Raw genomic sequence first — 19,729 nt, forward strand, 5'->3', positions numbered from 1 at the left:
GGAGGAGCAGTTGGAGACCAGAGTTAGAGAGGAGTCCCCCCCCCCCCCCCGGGGGAAGGACAGCCCGGAGTGGGGAGGAGTAGTTGGAGACCAGAGTTAGAGAGGAGTCCCCCCCCCCCCCCCGGGGGAAGGACAGCCCGGAGTGGGGAGGAGTAGTTGGAGACCAGAGTTAGAGAGGAGTCCCCCCCCCCCCCGGGGGAAGGACAGCCCGGAGCGGGGAGGAGTAGTTGGAGACCAGAGTTAGAGAGGAGTCCCCCCCCCCCGGGGGAAGGACAGCCCGGAGTGGGGAGGAGTAGTTGGAGACCAGAGTTAGAGAGGAGCCCCCCCCCCCGGGGGAAGGACAGCCCGGAGTGGGGAGGAGTAGTTGGAGACCAGAGTTAGAGAGGAGTCCCCCCCCCGGGGGAAGGACAGCCCGGAGTGGGGAGGAGTAGTTGGAGACCAGAGTTAGAGAGGAGTCCCCCCCCGGGGGAAGGACAGCCCGGAGTGGGGAGGAGTAGTTGGAGACCAGAGTTAGAGAGGAGTCCCCCCCCCCGGGGGAAGGACAGCCCGGAGCGGGGAGGAGTAGTTGGAGACCAGAGTTAGAGAGGAGTCCCCCCCCCGGGGGAAGGACAGCCCGGAGTGGGGAGGAGTAGTTGGAGACCAGAGTTAGAGAGGAGTCCCCCCCCGGGGGAAGGACAGCCCGGAGTGGGGAGGAGTAGTTGGAGACCAGAGTTAGAGAGGAGTCCCCCCCCCCCCCCGGGGGAAGGACAGCCCGGAGTGGGGAGGAGTAGTTGGAGACCAGAGTTAGAGAGGAGTCCCCCCCCGGGGGAAGGACAGCCCGGAGTGGGGAGGAGTAGTTGGAGACCAGAGTTAGAGAGGAGTCCCCCCCCCGGGGGAAGGACAGCCCGGAGCGGGGAGGAGTAGTTGGAGACCAGAGTTAGAGAGGAGTCCGCCCCCCCCCGGGGGAAGGACAGCCCGGAGTGGGGAGGAGTAGTTGGAGACCAGAGTTAGAGAGGAGTCCCCCCCCCCGGGGGAAGGACAGCCCGGAGCGGGGAGGAGTAGTTGGAGACCAGAGTTAGAGAGGAGTCCCCCCCCCCCGGGGGAAGGACAGCCCGGAGTGGGGAGGAGTAGTTGGAGACCAGAGTTAGAGAGGAGTCCCCCCCCGGGGGAAGGACAGCCCGGAGTGGGGAGGAGTAGTTGGAGACCAGAGTTAGAGAGGAGTCCGCCCCCCGGGGGAAGGACAGCCCGGAGTGGGGAGGAGTAGTTGGAGACCAGAGTTAGATAGGAGTCCCCCCCCGGGGGAAGGACAGCCCGGAGTGGGGAGGAGTAGTTGGAGACCAGAGTTAGAGAGGAGTCCGCCCCCCGGGGGAAGGACAGCCCGGAGTGGGGAGGAGTAGTTGGAGACCAGAGTTAGAGAGGAGTCCCCCCCCCCGGGGGAAGGACAGCCCGGAGTGGGGAGGAGTAGTTGGAGACCAGAGTTAGAGAGGAGTCCGCCCCCCCCCCCCCCCCCCGGGGGAAGGACAGCCCGGAGTGGGGAGGAGTAGTTGGAGACCAGAGTTAGAGCGGAGTCCCCCCCCCGGGGGAAGGACAGCCCGGAGTGGGGAGGAGTAGTTGGAGACCAGAGTTAGAGAGGAGTCCCCCCCCCCCGGGGGAAGGACAGCCCGGAGTGGGGAGGAGTAGTTGGAGACCAGAGTTAGAGAGGAGTCCCCCCCCCGGGGGAAGGACAGCCCGGAGTGGGGAGGAGTAGTTGGAGACCAGAGTTAGAGAGGAGTCCCCCCCCCGGGGGAAGGACAGCCCGGAGCGGGGAGGAGTAGTTGGAGACCAGAGTTAGAGAGGAGTCCCCCCCCGGGGGAAGGACAGCCCGGAGTGGGGAGGAGTAGTTGGAGACCAGAGTTAGAGAGGAGTCCCCCCCCCGGGGGAAGGACAGCCCGGAGCGGGGAGGAGTAGTTGGAGACCAGAGTTAGAGAGGAGTCCCCCCCCCCCGGGGGAAGGACAGCCGCCGCCCGGGGGAAGGACAACCGCCGGCCGGCACGTTGGGCAACAAGGGCTCGCGGGTGGGCGGGGCTATGACCTCACCCGCGCGCTGAGGCGGTTGAACGGCCGATCAGGAGCCACGTGACCCCGGAGCTGGCGGCGGTCTTTCAACACAGTGGGCGGGGCCCCGAGGCGTTGCGATTGGTGAGCGCAGCTGTCAATCTACGAGTCGCAGCCAATAGAAGAGACGGACTTAGTGAGGAACTTTAAGCGTGGGCTGCGTGCCCGCAGTGCGCATGCTCGGTGCTGCTCGCAGTCCCCGGATGAGGCTCCGGTTTGAGGAAGGAGATAAAATGGCGGCGGGACTGAGGAGCGGCGGATGGTGCGGTGAGTGTGGATCAGAGAATCTCCGGCATTTACAGCAGCGCCGGCGTCTCTCCGGCAATCTCTGGGAACCTGGGGGCGAAGCGGGCGCGGGGCGCGGGGCCCGGGGGGGGGGGTGGAAGCGGGCACCTGGTTGGGGGGGGAGCGGGCTGTGTGGGGTGTTTGGGTTGACGTGCGCTCCTTGCGCTGCCTGCGTTTGTCTTCCGATTGCTCCCGCGAGGAGACTCGGTGTTTGGTGCCTTCCCGGATGCTTCTTCTCCACTTTGTGCGGTCTTGGGCCAGGGATTCCCAGGTGTCAGTGGGGATGTTACACTTTTTCAAGGAGTCTTTGAGGGTGTCCTTGAAGCGTTTCCTCTGCCCACCTGGGGCTCTCTTGCCGTGTCGGAGCTCCGAGTAGAGCGCTTGTTTTGGGAGTCTCGTATCGGGCATGTGGACAATGTGACCCGTCCATCGGAGCTGATCGAGCGCGGTCAAAGCTTTGCTGCTGGGGATGTTGGCCTGAGCGAGAACACCAACGTTGGTGCGTCTATCCTGCCAATAGATTTGCAGGATCTTGCGGAGGCAGCGTTGGTGGTACCTCTCCAGTGCTTTGAGGTGCCTGCTGTACATGGTCCATGTCTCTGAGGCATACAGCAGGGCGGGTATCACTGCTGCTCTGTAGACCATGAGCTTAGTGCAGGGTTTGAGGTCCTGGTCTTCAAACACTCTCTTCCTTAGGCGACCGAAGGCTGCACTGGCACACTGAAGGCGGTGTTGGACATCGTCATCGCCGTCTGTCCTTGTTGACAGTAGGCTCCCGAGGTATGGAAAGTGGTCCACGTTGTGAGACTATGCCCCGAGACTATGCCCCCTAGTTCTAGACACTCCAGCCCGGGGAAACAACCTCTCGGCATCTACCCTGTCAATCCCCTTCAGAATCTTACATGTTTCAATGAGATCACCTCTCATTCTTCTAAACTCCAGAGAGTATCGGCCCATTCTACACAATCTCTCCTCGTAGGACAGCCCTCTCATCCCAGGAATCAATCTAGTGAACCTTCGTTGCACCGCCTCCAAGGCAAGTATATCCTTCCTTAGATAAGGAGACTAAAACTGTGCACAGTACTCCAGGTGTGGTCTCACGAAGGCCCTGTACAATTGTAGCAAGACTTCCTTACTCTTATACTCCAACCCCCTTGCAATAAACGTCAATATGTCACTTGCCTTCCTTATTGCTTGCTGTACCTGCATGCTAGCGTTCTGTGTTTCTTGCACGAGGACACCCAAATCTTTCTGAACACCAACATTTGAAAGTTTCTCACCATTTAAAAAATATTCTGTTTTTCTATTCTTCCTACCAAAGTGAATAACCTCACACTTCCCCACGTTACATTCCATCTGCCACCTTACTGCCCACTCACAGTCTTATCTATATCCCTTTGCAGAGTCTTTGTGTTCTCCTCACCTCCTACCGTCCCACCTAGATTTGTATCGTTGGATACATTACACATTGTCCCTTCATCTAGGTCATTAATGTAGATTGTAAATAGCTGAGGCCCCAACACTGATCCTTGTGGCACCCCACTAGTTACAGCCTGCCAACCTGAAAAAGATCCATTTATCCCTACTCTGTTTTCTGTCTGGTAACCAATCCTTGATCCATGCTACTGTATTACCCCAACCCCATGAGCCCTAATCTTATGCAATAACCTTTTATGTGACACCTTATCGACTGCCTTTTGGAAATCTAAATATACTACATCCACTGGTTCCCCTTTATCTACCCTGCTAGTAACATCATCAAAAAACTCTAAATTTGTCAAAAACTATTTCCCTTTCATAAAACCATGTTGACTCTGCCTAATCATGTTATGATTTTTCTAAGTGCCTGGATACCACTTCCTTAACAATGGATTCCAGTGTTTTCCGAATGACTGATGTCGGGCTAACTGGCCTGTCGTTCCCTGTTTTTTCTCTCCCTCCTTTCTTGAATAGCGGTGTTACATTTGCGACCTTCCAATCCGCTGGGACCATTCCAGAATCTTGGGAATTTTGGAAGATCAAAACCAATGCATCCACTATCTCTTCAGCCACCTCTTTTACAACCCTAGGATGTAGGCCGTCGGGTCCAGGGGATTTGTCGGTTTTCAGTCCTATTAGTTTCTCAAGTACTTTTTCGCTACTCATATGAATTACGTTAAGTTCCTCACCCTCATTAGACCCTTGGTTCCCCACCATTTTTGATATGCTTTTTGTGTCTTCTACTGTGAAGACAGATACAAAATATTTGTTTAACGTTTCTGCCATTTCCTTATTCCCCATAATCATTTCTCCTGTCTCAGCCTCTAAGGGACCAATGTTTACTTTTGCTACTCTCTTCCTTCCTACATACTTGTAGACAATCTTACAATCTGCTTTTAGATTTCTTGCTCGTTTTCTGTCATTGCATTTTTCCCCTTTTTTATCAATTTTTGGTCACTCTTTGCTGGTTTCTGAAACTCTCTCAATCCTCAGGCTTACTATTATTCTTTGCAACATTATAAGCTTCTGTCAATCTAATGCTATCCTTACCTTTAGTTAGCCATGGTTGGATCACTTCCCGTGGAGTTTTTGTGTTTCAATGGAATGTATTTTAGTTGAGAATTATGAAATATTTCTTTAAATGCTAGCCACTGCTTATCTACCGCCATACCTTTTTAATCTATTTTTCCAATCTACCTCAGCCAACTTGCCCCTCACACCTATGTAATTGGCTTTATTTAAGTTTAAGACACTAGTTTCGGACTTAGGCAAGTCACTCTCTCAAAATTAATGTGAAGTTCTAACATTATGATCACTCTGCCCCAGTGGATCGTTTACTATGAGATTGCTAATTAACCCGGTCTTATTACACAATACAAGTTCTAACATTGTTGGTTCCATGACATTTTGTTCCAGGAAAATGTCCCGAATGGATTCCATGAACCCGTCCTGCAGACTCTTGCTCCACAGCCCTGTAGGTTACGGCTCTTCAAGTGTACACCCAAGTACTTTTTAAATGTGCTGAGGGTCTCTGCCTCTACCACCCTTTCAGGCAGTGAGTTCCAGACCCCTATCACCCTCTGGGTGAAAAAAATTACATCTGCTCTGCACCCTGTAGTGGATGGACTGGGGAGAAAGGTCTTTACTAGCCGAGGCATAGAATATAAGAGCTGGGAGGTAATGAGTGAACTGTATGGCTAGGCCGCAGCTAGAATACTGCGTGCAGTTCTGGTCACCACATTACAGGAAGGATGTGATTGCACCAGAGGGTGCAGAGGAGATTTATGGGGATTTTGCCTGGGCTGGGGAATTTTTGCTATGTGGAAAGATTGGATAGGCTGGGGTTCTTTTCTTTGGAACAGAGAAGGCCAAGGGGAGACTCGATTTGAGGTGCATCAATTTATTAGGGGCCTAGATTGAGTGGATAGGAAGGACCTATTTCCCTTAGTGGAGAGGTCAATAGCCAGGGGGCATAGATTTAAAGCAGATGGTCAAAGGATTAGAGGGGTTTTAAGGTGAGTTTTTTACACCCAGAGGGTGGTGGAGGTCTGGAACTCACTGCCTGAAAGGGTGGTCGAGGCAGAGAACCTCATCACATTTAAAAACTGCTTGAAGTGCCGTAAGCTACACGGCTACGGACCAAGTGCTGGAAAGTGCGATTAGAGTGGATAGATCTTTGTCAGCCGGCTCGGACAAGATGGGCCGAATGGCGGCCTTCTGTGCAGTAAGTTTCTATGATTGTGTAACCCGGGGAGGATGGGTCCAGTGAGATCAGACAGTGTGTAACCCGGGGAGGATGGGCCCAGTGAGATCAGACAGTGTGTAACCTGGGGAGGATGGGCCCAGTGAGATCAGACAGAGTGTAACCCGGGGAGGATGGGCCCAGTGAGATCAGACAGTGTGTAACCTGGGGAGGATGGGCCCAGTGAGATCAGACAGAGTGTAACCCGGGGAGGATGGGCCCAGTGAGATCAGACAGTGTGTAACCCGGGGAGGATGGGCCCAGTGCAGACTGTGTGTAATCCGGGGAGGATGGGCCCAGTGAGATCAGTCAGTGTGTAACCCGGGGAGGATGGGCCCAGTGAGATCAGTCAGTGTGTTACCTGGGAAAGATTGCCCCAGCTTCGGTTTGCCTAAAGCACAGGGAAATTGTACATTTCTATCCAGAACCTTGGTGATTTGCTGGAAGCCCAGGCGGGCATGGCGGGGATCTGAGAAAAGGGACAACATCAGACCGAAGGACTCTGACCCCAAACTTTTATTTTTATGAAGCAGAAGAAATGTCTATATTACATTACTTCACACTGTTGATATTGTTCTTTTCTGTCCTGCCATAATTAGATTTCCTGGTGAAAGACTGAGTGATTGAGAGGTTCACAGCGGAGAGTAAACCGGGATTGTAGACTGAGGAACGACAGCAGGTGAACCAACACAGGATTGTGAGCACCAACCGGAGAGAACTCTTCCGATTCAGAGATCGATTGGGGAAAAAGGTCAGAGAGTGTCCCATTGACTCAGATACACACTGGTCCTGGAGATGGACTGGGGAGAAAGGTCAGAGTGTCCCATTGACTCAGATACACACTGGTCCTGGAGATGGACTGGGGAGAAAGGTCAGAGTCCCATTGACTCAGATATTGAAATAAAGAGTTAATTATTTACAACTAAAACAATACAAATATAATATTTCAACAATTTTAAAACATTACTACCAATTTAAAAGTCCATTTTCAGTCGGTCGACCGGATATCTTGTTCGTGTCGACCTTGTTAACTCTGGTGAAATTCCTTGCCCTCCCACACCAGGAGACACTGAAGTATCTTCTGCAGGAAGGCTATCCATATCCCGATTATCAACGGTTTCCGGATTGGAAATCCCATCAGGAGGTAAACTGGGACGGTCATGAACATCCATCGAAGGCTGACTAATAGAAGTATAATTATCTGCAATAGGATTGGAAATATTTGTAGTATCTGTAACGACATCCACATTATCTGAATCATGACTATTGTTAATATCCTCAGAAGAGGGCTGGCCACCACAAGGAGCCAAGTCTTTAATTGAAACAGTACTTTCTTTCCCATCTTGGAATCGAATATGAACATATTGGGAATTTGCCTCCAACAGCTCCACCTCCTCCACTAAAGGATCATATTTTGGCAATCTAACATTGTGTCGAAGCAGCACAGGTCCCTGCATAGTAAGCCATGAAGGTACCGAATATCCCGTAGTAGATCTCCGCGGATAATTAAAGAGCCTTTCATGGGGGGGTCACATTAGTAGCCGTTGAAAGCAATGATCTAATGGAATGCAGGGCATCAGGCAGTACCATTTCTCACTGTGTATTCTTAAGGTTCCGGGATGTCAAAGCCAACATAACTGCCTTCCAGATCACCCCATTGTATCGTTCGCACTGTCCATTACCCTGGGGATTATACGGGGTAGTTCTGCTAGTAGAAATTCCCCGACTCTGAAGGTATTCCTTCAACTGGGAAGACATAAAAGAACTTCCCTGATCCAAATGGATATACGCAGGCATCCCAAAGATGACAAAAAGTTGAGTCAGACATTTGATAACTGTAGCAGCTGATACATCTGCGCAAGGAAAAGCAAAAGGGAACCTTGAAAACTCATCCACAACAGTAAATATATATCGATTTTGAGTCGTTGAAGGAAGAGGCCCCTTAAAATTGACGCTCAAACGTTCAAAAGGAGAAGTAGCCTTTATAAGATGAGCTCGTTGAGGCTTAAAGAAATTCGGTTTACACCGAGCACAGATAGAACATGATGAAGCCATCCGCTTGACGTCTTCAACTGAAAAGGGCAAATTCTTACCGCGTACGAAGTGTATCATCCTCGTAACCCCAGGATGGCATAAGGCATTGTGAAGATTAATAAGCGTATCTCCGTGAATCACAGAACAATAAGCCCTCGACAGCGCATCAGCAGCAACATTATCCTTCCCCGGACGATAAACTATATCAAAATGGTAGCATGCCAACTCAATCCTCCACCTCATTATTTTATCATTCTTGATCTTTCCAAAATGTTTGACATCAAACATAAAGGACACAGATTTTTGGTCAGTTACCAACGTAAAATGTCGCCCCGATAAATAATGTCTCCATTTACGCAGTGCTTCTACTGTTGCATACGCTTCTTTCTCTATTGAAGAATGTCTTTTTTCACTATTGTTCAAGGTACGTGAGAAAAAGGCCACAGGTCTTCCATTTTGGTTCAGAGTAGCCCCAATTGCAAAATCAGAAGCGTCCGTCTCAATCACAAAGGGAACCTGCTCATCAATAGAATGCACAACTGCTCCAAGGATATCCTTTTTAAAATTATCAAAACACGTCCTGGCCTCCCATGATAGAGGATATGTCGTAACCCGAATAAGGGGCTGGATCTTCTGTGAAAAGTTTGCAATCCAATTAGAATAATAAGAAAACAGTCTAACAACTCGTTGCAAAGCCTTAGAATTAGTAGGACAAGGTAAATCAATCAATGGTCGCAGACGTTCTGGGTCTGGTTTAATCTTGTTTCCCGAGATAATATACCCCAGTAGATTTACCTCAGTGGTCGAAAAGATACACTTCTCTTTATTGAAAGTTAAACCAACTTTTTCCGCAGCTTGAAGGAATCTTTCTAAATTAGAATCATGCTCCACCCTTGATTTGCCACACACCGTGATGTCATCTAAGTATGAAAAGGTGTCGGAGAGAGAGTTATCACTTATAAAAGCATCCATTGCCCGTTGAAAACAAGCAACACCATTAGTAACACCAAATGGTATTTGGCAAAACTGATACAGCTTTCCGCCAGCCTCAAAGGCCGTATATGGTTGGTCCCTCTTAACAATAGGAATCTGATAAGCACTCTTTAAATCAATAGTGCTAAAAACCTTATACTGAGATACTTTGTTGATAAGCTCATCAATCTTAGGCAAAGGGTACGCATCTAATTGAGTATACCTATTAATAGTTTGGGAGTAGTCTATCACCATTCGTTTCTTATGTCTCTCGTTAGTGGTGACAACTACCTGTGCCCGCCAAGGCGAACAACTAGGTTCAATGATCCCTTCCAATAAAAGACGTTGAACTTCAGAATGAATAAATTCTCTATCCTGACTGCTATACCTTCTTGACTTGGTAGCAATTGGCTTACAATCCGGCATCAAATTGGAAAAAAGTGATAATGGAGAAATGGAAGAGGTTAATCCACAAATAGATAAAGGTGGCTTAGTCCCTCCAAACGAAAGACTGAGAGACTCGTGTAATTGAAGCACATCATGACCAATCAAAATATCCGCACAGAGATTAGGCAGAACAGATAGGCGTATATCAGTATACGTATTACCTAGAAGAATCAATTTCACAAGGCAACAACCAGCTACTTGTGAAGTGAGAGTCGTCTGAGCCATACACACCTGATAAGTAACAGGCGAAATTTTCAAACGCTTCTCCTTCACAAACTGAAGACTTATAGATACGGGCAGTACCGAGAGTTTTGTAAGGGCCTTCACTTCTAACCCATTAACTTGGGCCGTAACTATAGCTTTGTTTAGGCCATGAGCAAATGCAGCAGAAATTGATGCAATAAACGCCCTATCTAAAGGCTGAATAGTCGCAGAGGAGGTAATTGAACCTGATGATTTACAAACACGTGCATAATGACCTCTCTTGCCGCATTTACTACACACAGCCTCCCGAGCAGGACACTTCAGACAAGGGTGCCGGACGTTCCCACAAAAATAACACTTCTGAATCCTAGAGGCAACAGCCGCCGAAGTAGAAACTGTTTCAGAATCTAGTAAACCACTCCTATTAAGTGCACATAATTCCTTTTCATCCGGAACTGCCGAAACCACAGTCGCAGGCCGTTTAAAAAGAGCATAAGAATCCAAACTTCTCTGAGCCACATCCAATGTAGAGGCTTGCTCGAAAGCACTCTTACGATCCAAAGTCTTCTTTTCTAACAACCGCTGATGAATTGATCTAGACAGTAATCCATTAATAAGAGCATCCCGTACCGATTCTTCCTTATATTCTTCAGCCGTCACGGTCTTATAATTACAGTTAGCACTAAGGTGCCGAAGTGCTTGTAAATAAGTATCCAAAGATTCTCCCACCTGCTGCCTACGGGCAGATAGAAGGTGACGTGCAAATACCTCATTCTTTGGTTTAACAAAAATCTTTTCCAATGTAGAAATAGCCAATTCGTAAGTTTCACAGTCCAAAATATACTTATACACATCCGCAGCAATGTAGTTGATCAGCATATTCAGCTTATTTAGAGACTCTTGATCCAACACACCCAAAAGGTTTTTTAATGTACGATACCAGTGTTTCCATTTATCATCCACTCCTGCAGAATTAGGGTCAGCATTGAATCGTTCCGGTTGAAGATATCGCTCCATTCTGACTTAAAGTTAATAAATTGAAATAAAGAGTAGATTTGCCTTTCTAAATCTAGGCTTTATTAACTTTAAAAATCCAGTAGCAGATCTTTCAACACCCAGTCCCAACCAAGGCTGTAGAGAACTGAATTTAAGATGGCCACCACAAATCACATGACATCAACTACCAATGAGTTTACAGCATATATCTCAAGGCAGGAAAGAAACAACCAATTACAATACTTCTTACTAAACATAAAGAATAATCACCACAGATACACACTGGTCCTGGAGATGGACTGGGGAGAAAGTTCAGAGAGAGTCCCATTGACTCAGATACACTCTGGTCCTGGAGATGGACTGGGGAGAAAGGTCAGAGAGAGTCCCATTGACTCAGATACACACTGGTCCTGGAGATGGACTGGGGAGAAAGGTCAGAGAGAGTCCCATTGACTCAGATACACACTGGTCCTGGAGATGGACTGGGGAGGAAGGTCAGAGAGAGTCCCATTGACTCAGATACACACTGGTCCTGGAGATGGACCGGGGAGAAAGGTCAGAGAGAGTCCCATTGACTCAGATACACACTGGTCCTGGAGATAGACTGGGGAGAAAGGTCAGAGAGAGTCCCATTGACTCAGATACACACTGGTCCTGGAGATGGACTGGTGAGAAAGGTCAGAGAGTCCCATTGACTCAGATACACACTGGCCCTGGAGATGGACTGGGGAGAAAGGTCAGAGAGTCCCATTGACTCAGATACACACTGGTCCTGGAGATGGACCGGGGAGAAAGATCAGAGAGAGTCCCATTGACTCAGATACACACTGGCCCTGGAGATGGACTGGGGAGAAAGGTCAGAGAGTCCCATTGACTCAGATGATGTCCCCACACTATTACTGCAGATTTGGTTTCCCCAATCCATACATAGCTTAAAATCCCCCATGATTACTATATTACCCTTGCTACATGCACCTCTAGTTCCCTGAATTATACGCCGCCCTACATTACAACTACAGTTTGGGGGCCTATAATCACCTCCAACCAATGTTTTCTGCCCCTTGCTGTTTCTTGGCTCCACCCAAACTGATTTATTTACTTTATTTTTGGAGCTAAGATCATTTCTCCCTACTGTCTTTATCCCATCCTTTATCGATATGAGACCAAAACTGTGCCCGGTACTCCGGTGTTGTTTCACCAAAGCCCTGTCCAATTGTAGCAAGACTTCCTCACTGTTGTATTCCAACCCCTTGTAATAAAGGCCAACATGCCATCCGCCTGCCCAATTGCTCGCGGTACCTGCATGCTAACTTTGTTTCCTGTACGAGAACACCTAAATCTCTCTGAACACCAACATTTAATCATTTTTCACCATTTAAAAAAGGTTCTGTTTTTCCTACTAAAGTGAATACGCACACATTTCCCCACATTATGTTCCATCTGTCACCTTACTGCCCGCACACTTAGACTGCCCATATCCCTTTGCAGGCTCTGTGTCCCCATAGCTTACTGTCCCACCTAGCTTTGTATCAGCAGCAAACTTGGATCCATTGCACTCGGTCCCTTCATCTAAGTCAGTAATATAGATTGTAAATAGCAGAGGCCCCAGCACTGATCCTTGTGGCACCCCACTAGCCTGCCAAGCTGAAAATGTCCTGTTTATCCCTACTCTCTGTTTTCTGTCAGTTAACCAATCCTCTATCAATGCTAATAGTCATAACGGCACAGAAGGAGGCCATTCGGCCCATCCAGTCCGTGCCAGCTCTCTGTAGAGCAATCCAGTCAGTCCCATTCCCCCGCTCTATCCCCGTAGCCCTGCAAGTTTATTTCCCTCAAGTGCCTGTCCAGTCTCCCCTTGAAAACATCGAGTGTCTCCACTTCCGTCGGCAGCGAGTTCCAGGTCCTCACCACTCGCTGTGTAAAAAGGTTTTTACTCACATTCGCCCCCTGTACCTCTTGCCCAAAACCTTAAATCTGTGTCCCCTAGTCCTCGTACCATCCATTAGTGGGAACAGCCTTTCCCTGTCTAGCCTATCCAAACCCATCATAATCTTGTACACCTCGATCAAATCACCCCTCAACCTCCTTTGCTCTAATGAAAACAGATCCAGCTTCTCCAACCTGTCCTTGTAACTAATATATTCCCCTCACCCCATGAGTCCTTATCTTGCACAGCAACCTTTTATGTGGCACCTTATCAAATGCCTTTTGGCAATCCAAATATTTGACATCCACCAGTTCCCCATTATCTATCCAGCTAGTTGCATCCTCAAAAAACACTAATAGCATAAAACCATGTTGACTCCGCCTGATCATATGATTTTCTAAGTGCCCTCTTACCCCTCCCTTAATAATGGATTCCAGCATTTTCCTGACGCCAGGCTCACTGGCCTGTAGTTCCCTGCTTTCTCTCTTCCCCCTTTCTAGAATAGCGGGGTTACTTTTTCTGCCTTCTAATCCGCTGGGACTGATCCAGAATCTAGGGAATTTTGGAAGATCACAACCAATGCATCCACTCTCTCTTCAGCCACCTCTTGTCGAACCCTAGGATGTAGGCCATCAGGTCCTGGGGATTTGTCGGTTTTTAGTCCCATTAGTTTCTCAAGTACTTTTTTTCTCGCAGGAACTGAAAGTAATTGATGTCAGTCCTTTCATTAGTCCCTTGGTTCCCTGCCATTTTTGGTGCGTTATTTGTGTTTTCTACTGTGAAGACAGATACAAAATATTTGTTTAAAATCTGCCATTTCCTTATTTCCCATTATAATTTCTCCTGTCTCAGCCTCTAAGGGACCAATGCTTACTTTTGCTACTCTTCATGTTTACTTACTTTCAGAAGCTCCTACAATTTTTAAATGTTTCTTGCTGATATACTCAGTCGATTTTTCTCCCTTTTTATCAACTTTTGGTCATCGTTTGCTGGTTAACAGAATTAAACTTCCCAATGCAATTTCACACGCTAAAGATCTGCTTCTGTAAATAGCATTCAGGTACATTTATCGTTTATTACTCGCTCAGGAACAAAGAGTTCGAGGTTGATACCATAGAAACTTGGGACCAGACAGCCCAGAATGAGGCCATTGGGCACAACGTGCCTGTACCGGCTCTTTGAAAGAGCAGACCAATGTGTCCCACTCCCCTGCTCTGTGCCCAGAGCACTGCTAATGTTCTCCCCTTCGTGTGTTTCACTAATTCAGGTTTAAAAGTTACTATTGCCTCTGCTCCCATCACTCATTCAGACATTGCATTCCAGATCATAACACGATGCCTAAAAACAATCTTATCTTACCTCCCCTCTGGCGTTTTGTCAATTACATTAAATCCGTCTCCTCTGTTTACCGACCCTTCTGTCAGTGGGTACAGTTGCTCCTTATTTACTCTATGGAAACACCTTCATGATTTTGAGCACCTCTATTAAATCTCCCAATTAACATTTTTCTGCTCTAAAGAGAACCTGCGAGGAGTTGGCAGCAGCAGCGAGGAGGCATAAATACAGCGGGAGGCCGAGGACAGCGTGGACCTGCGAGGAGTCGGCAGCAGCAGCGAGGAGGCATAAATAGAGCGGGAGGCCGAGGATAGCGCGGACCTGCGAGGAGTCGGCGGCAGCAGCAGCGAGGAGGCATAAATACAGCGTGAGGCCGAGGACAGCGCGGACCTGCGAGGAGTCGGCAGCAGCAGCGAGGAGGCATAAATAGAGCGGGAGGCTGAGGACAGCGCGGACCTTCAAGGAGTCGGCAGCAGTGAGGAGGCAGATACAAGTCTGGCGAATTCCAAAAGTACAACAAAATCGAGGAGAGACGTCACAGGACTGCAGGAAAGAGTCTGAGAGCGGGAGCAGTCAAACTACAACTGCAAAACCGCTAAAGTGACGTCGCAACCAGGGAAGGAGCTGATTGGGAAGTAGGACCTGATGAATATTTCTACAGTCCTGTCGTTAAAGTAAAAGTAAGGTTTCTAGTTTAGCGTAAGTAGTGTTTAAAGGGAAGTAAGGTCCCTAGTGTATTTAATATTCTTTAAAGGGAGTAAATTAAGGGTAGGACATGGCAGGGCAGCTCGGCAGTGTGGAGTGCTCCTCCTGTGCTATGAGAAGTCGGGGACACTTTCGGTGTCCAGGGCGAACATGTGTGCAGGAAGTGTCTCCAGCTGCAGCTACTCGAAATCCACGTTTCTGAGCTGGAGCTGCGGCTGGAGTCACTGTGGAGCATCTGCGAAGCTGAGATCTTCATAGCTCGTCTAACGAAGTGGTCAGACGGAGTAAAAGAATTGGAAGGTAGTGCAGGGTCTATCTCCCTCGCCAACAGATTTTCCGTTTTGGATACTGCTGGGGGAGATGCTTTCTTGGGAATGCAGCAAGAGCCCAGTCCGTGGCACTACGAGTGGCTCAGCTGCACAGGAGGGGAGGAAAAAGAGTGGGAGAGCAATAGTGATAGAGGATTCTATCGTAAGGGGAACAGATAGACGTTTCTGTGGCCGCAGATGTGACTCCAGGATGGTATGTTGCCTCCCTGGTGCCAGGGTCAAGGATGTCACTGAACGGCTGCAGGGTATTCTGAAGGGGGAGGGCGAACAGTCAGAGGTCGTGGTTCACATTGGTACCAAGGACATAGATAGAAGCGGGATGAGGTCCTGCAACAAGAATTTAGGGAGCTAGGTAGCAGATTAAAAAGCAGGACCTCAAAGACTGTAATCTCTGGATTACTCCCAGTGCCATGTGCTAGTGAGTATAGGAATAGGAGGATAGAGCAGATGAATGCGTGGCTAAAGAGTTGGTGCAGGAGGGAGGGCTTTAGTTTCTTTGATCACTGGCTCTGTTTCTGGGGAAGGTGGGACCTGTACAAGTCGGACGGTTTGCACCTGAACCGGAACGGGACCAACATCCTTGCAGGGAGGTTTGTTAGTACTGTTGGGAGTTTAAACTAACTTGGCAGGGGGATGGGATACGGAGTGGAGCTACAGTAGAGGGTGATGCACAGCCAAATATAGAGGAAAAAACAAGTCAGCCTGGAAGGCAGAGCAAATATGTAACGGCACAAGGGAGCATGGCAAGGCTGGATGGCATTTATTTTAATGCAAGGAGTCTTGCGAGTAAGGCAGATGAATTCAAGGTGTTGATGAACACATGGGAGTATGATATTGTTATCACAGAGACATGGTTGCGGGAGGGGCAGGACTGGCAGCTCAGTATTCCAGGGTATAGAATCTTCAGGCAAGACAGGGGTGTAAAAGAGGAGTGTGTGTTGCAATATTAATCAAGGAGTCAATTACTGCTGTAAGGAGAGATGATATCTTAGCAGGTTCTCAATGATTTATCTCCAGAAGGTTCCTGAACACCGGCGCTAGACTGATTCGCCTGTCGTTCATTGGTTTACCACACGCTCCATTTTTAAACGAGGGGGTAACATTTGCAAATCCCCAGTCCTGTGGCACCACTCCCCTATCCAAGGAGGATTCAAAGATTGTGGCCAGAGCCTTCCTTCTCTCAGTAACCCAGGATGTATCCCATCCAGACCATGACACTTCCACTTTGAGCGCTGTCAACTGTTTCACTACATCCTCTTGGTCTATTTATATCCTGTCCAATTTCACTACCACCCTCTCCTTCACTGTAACATTAGCAGCATCCTCTTCTTTAGTGAAGGCAGATGCAAAGTACTCATTCAGTACCTCAGCCATGCCCACTGCATCCACCAGAAGATTGCCCTTTTGCTCCTTAATCATCGCACCTTTCCATTGACTCTCCTTTTAGGCTTTACATGTTTAAGAAAGATTTTAATGTTCCCTATTCTATTCCCACTAATCTTTCCTCAGTTTTTCCGTGCCCCTCTTAGTTTGTTTTTGATTTCTCCTCTGTACTTTCTGTATTCAGCTTGATTCCCTACGGTGCTGCTGTTGTTGTCGTGTGTTTATTATACCAGAGTCTGCGTGTGTCAAACAGCAGAAAACTCCATCTTACAAGGTCTCAAATTGGGTTATAACTTAATGCCGGCGAATAACATCAACTTAAGTTTGGAGAAATTACTGATCCGGGACTGAATCACTTTCACATTTCCCCAGTGGGGAAAGGGAAGGACGCTGACTGAGAGTTTGTTAGACACACAGCGGGACACGTGCACACGTGGAGAATTATAATTGTAAAACAGCAGTCAGATCAAACCAGTTATGTATTTAAGACGTTTGCAGATATTGTAAGACCCCTAAAGATATTACGTCACCAATCTGCTTAAAGTGACCCCACTGTTAATATTAGTGGAGCAGTGGTGAATGTCCTCCCCTCCTACAGTGCTCATTAGTCAAGTGCTGACACCATGAGCCATGTCCTCGGCTTTATTACAGGAGGAATAGCGAATAACAGCAAGGAAGTGATGTTCAACTGTTAGAACAGACTGGTTAGGCCTCAGCTGGAGTCTGGTTTTCAATTCTGGGCACCACACTTTAGGGAGGATATCAAGGCCTTGGAGACAGTGCAGAAGAGATTTGAGAGAATTGCACTAAGGATCAGGGACTTCAGTTCTGGGGAGAGGCTGGTTTGTTCTCTTTAGAGCAGAGTTGGTTAAACGAAGATTTTATAGAGCTGTTGAAACTCATGATTGGTTTTGATGAGTAAATAAGGAGGAACTGTTTCCATTGGCAGAAGGGTCAGTAACCAGACGATGCAGATTTAAAGTGAGTGGAGAAAGAGCCACAGGCGAGGTGAGGTAACATTGTTACACAGCGAGTTAGTGTGATCTGGAATGCATTGCCCGAGAGGGTGGTGAGGTAACATTGTGTTACACAGCGAGTTAGTGAGATCTGGAATGCATTGCCCGAAAGGGTGGTGAGGTAACATTGTGTTACACAGTGAGTTAGTGAGATCTGGAATGCATTGCCCGAAAGGGTGGTGAGGTAACATTGTGTTACACAGCGAGTTAGTGTGATCTGGAATGCATTGCCCGAAAGGGTGGTGAGGAAACATTGTGTTACACAGCGAGTTAGTGTGATCTGGAATGCATTGCCCGAAAGGGTGGTGAGGTAACATTGTGTTACACAGCGAGTTAGTGTGATCTGGAATGCATTGCCCGAAAGGGCGGTGAGGTAACATTGTGATACACAGCGAGTTAGTGAGATCTGGAATGCATTGTCCGAAAGGGTGGTGAGGTAACATTGTGTTGCACAGCGAGTTAGTGTGATCTGGAATGCATTGTCCGAAAGGGTGGTGAGGTAACATTGTGTTACACAGCGAGTTAGTGTGATCTGGAATGCATTGCCCGAAAGGGTGGTGAGGTAACATTGTGTTACACAGCGAGTTAGTGTGATCTGGAATGCATTGCCTGAAAGGGTGGTGAGGTAACATTGTGTTACACAGCGAGTTAGTGTGATCTGGAATGCATTGCCCGAAAGGGTGGTGAGGTAACATTGTGTTACACAGCGAGTTAGTGAGATCTGGAATGCATTGTCCGAAAGGGTGGTGAGGTAACATTGTGTTACACAGCGAGTTAGTGTGATCTGGAATGCATTGCCCGAGAGGGTGGTGAGGTAACATTGTGTTACACAGCGAGTTAGTGTGATCTGGAATGCATTGCCCGAAAGGGTGGTGAGGTAACATTGTGTTACACAGCGAGTTAGTGAGATCTGGAATGCATTGTCCGAAAGGGTGGTGAGGTAACATTGTGTTACACAGCGAGTTAGTGTGATCGGGAATGCATTGTCCGAAAGGGTGGTGAGGTAACATTGTGTTACACAGCGAGTTAGTGAGATCTGGAATGCATTGCCCGAAAGGGTGGTGAGGTAACATTGTGTTACACAGCGAGTTAGTGAGATCTGGAATGCATTGTCCGAAAGGGTGGTGAGGTAACATTGTGTTACACAGCGAGTTAGTGTGATCTGGAATGCATTGTCCGAAAGGGTGGTGAGGTAACATTGTGTTACACAGCGAGTTAGTGAGATCTGGAATGCATTGTCCGAAAGGGTGGTGAGGTAACATTGTGTTACACAGCGAGTTAGTGTGATCGGGAATGCATTGTCCGAAAGGGTGGTGAGGTAACATTGTGTTACACAGCGAGTTAGTGAGATCTGGAATGCATTGTCCGAAAGGGTGGTGAGGTAACATTGTGTTACACAGCGAGTTAGTGTGATCTGGAATGCATTGTCCGAAAGGGTGGTGAGGTAACATTGTGTTACACAGCGAGTTAGTGAGATCTGGAATGCATTGCCCGAAAGGGTGGTGAGGTAACATTGTGTTACACAGTGAGTTAGTGAGATCTGGAATGCATTGTCCGAGAGGGTGGTGAGGTAACATTGTGTTACACAGCGAGTTAGTGAGATCTGGAATGCATTGCCCGAAAGGGTGGTGAGGTAACATTGTGTTACACAGCGAGTTAGTGAGATCTGGAATGCATTGTCCGAAAGGGTGGTGAGGTAACATTGTGTTACACAGTGAGTTAGTGTGATCTGGAATGCATTGCCCGAAAGGGTGGTGAGGTAACATTGTGTTACACAGCGAGTTAGTGAGATCTGGAATGCATTGTCCGAGAGGGTGGTGAGGTAACATTGTGTTACACAGCGAGTTAGTGTGATCTGGAATGCATTGCCCGAAAGGCTGGTGAGGTAACATTGTGTTACACAGCGAGTTAGTGAGATCTGGAATGCATTGTTTGAAAGGGTGGTGAGGTAACATTGTGTTACACAGCGAGTTAGTGTGATCTGGAATGCATTGCCCGAAAGGGTGGTGAGGTAACATTGTGTTACACAGTGAGTTAGTGAGATCTGGAATGCATTGTCCGAAAGGGTGGTGAGGTAACATTGTGTTACACAGTGAGTTAGTGAGATCTGGAATGCATTGTCCGAAAGGGTGGTGAGGTAACATTGTGTTACACAGCGAGTTAGTGTGATCTGGAATGCATTGTCCGAAAGGGTGGTGAGGTAACATTGTGTTACACAGCGAGTTAGTGTGATCTGGAATGCATTGCCCGAAAGGGTGGTGAGGTAACATTGTGTTACACAGCGAGTTAGTGTGATCTGGAA

At 48.2% G+C, this 19,729-nt stretch overlaps 1 protein-coding gene across 11 annotated transcripts in view; it reads left to right on the forward strand.

Moving 5' to 3' along the window:
- The first annotated feature begins 2,004 nt into the window (after positions 1–2,004).
- Positions 2,005–19,729, forward strand: part of LOC147082082 (uncharacterized) — a 41,182-nt gene continuing 23,457 nt past the window's right edge. For 2 of the 11 annotated variants that reach the window (XR_015076314.1, XR_015076318.1), the window contains exons 1-3: positions 2,019–2,340; positions 6,679–6,830; positions 14,179–14,674. The gene's annotated coding sequence lies outside the window, so the exon portion shown is untranslated. Of the gene's footprint in view, positions 2,341–5,253; positions 6,062–6,678; positions 6,831–14,178; positions 14,675–19,729 lie in introns of all 11 variants that reach the window. The other 9 variants (XR_015076315.1, XR_015076319.1, XM_085980464.1 and 6 more) reach the window with 8 other exon arrangements.

This window comes from Somniosus microcephalus, unplaced genomic scaffold (genome assembly GCF_052327205.1).
Source record: "Somniosus microcephalus isolate GS21.2 unplaced genomic scaffold, FLI_Smic_1.0 scaffold185, whole genome shotgun sequence".
NCBI classification, from domain to species: domain Eukaryota; kingdom Metazoa; phylum Chordata; class Chondrichthyes; order Squaliformes; family Somniosidae; genus Somniosus; species Somniosus microcephalus.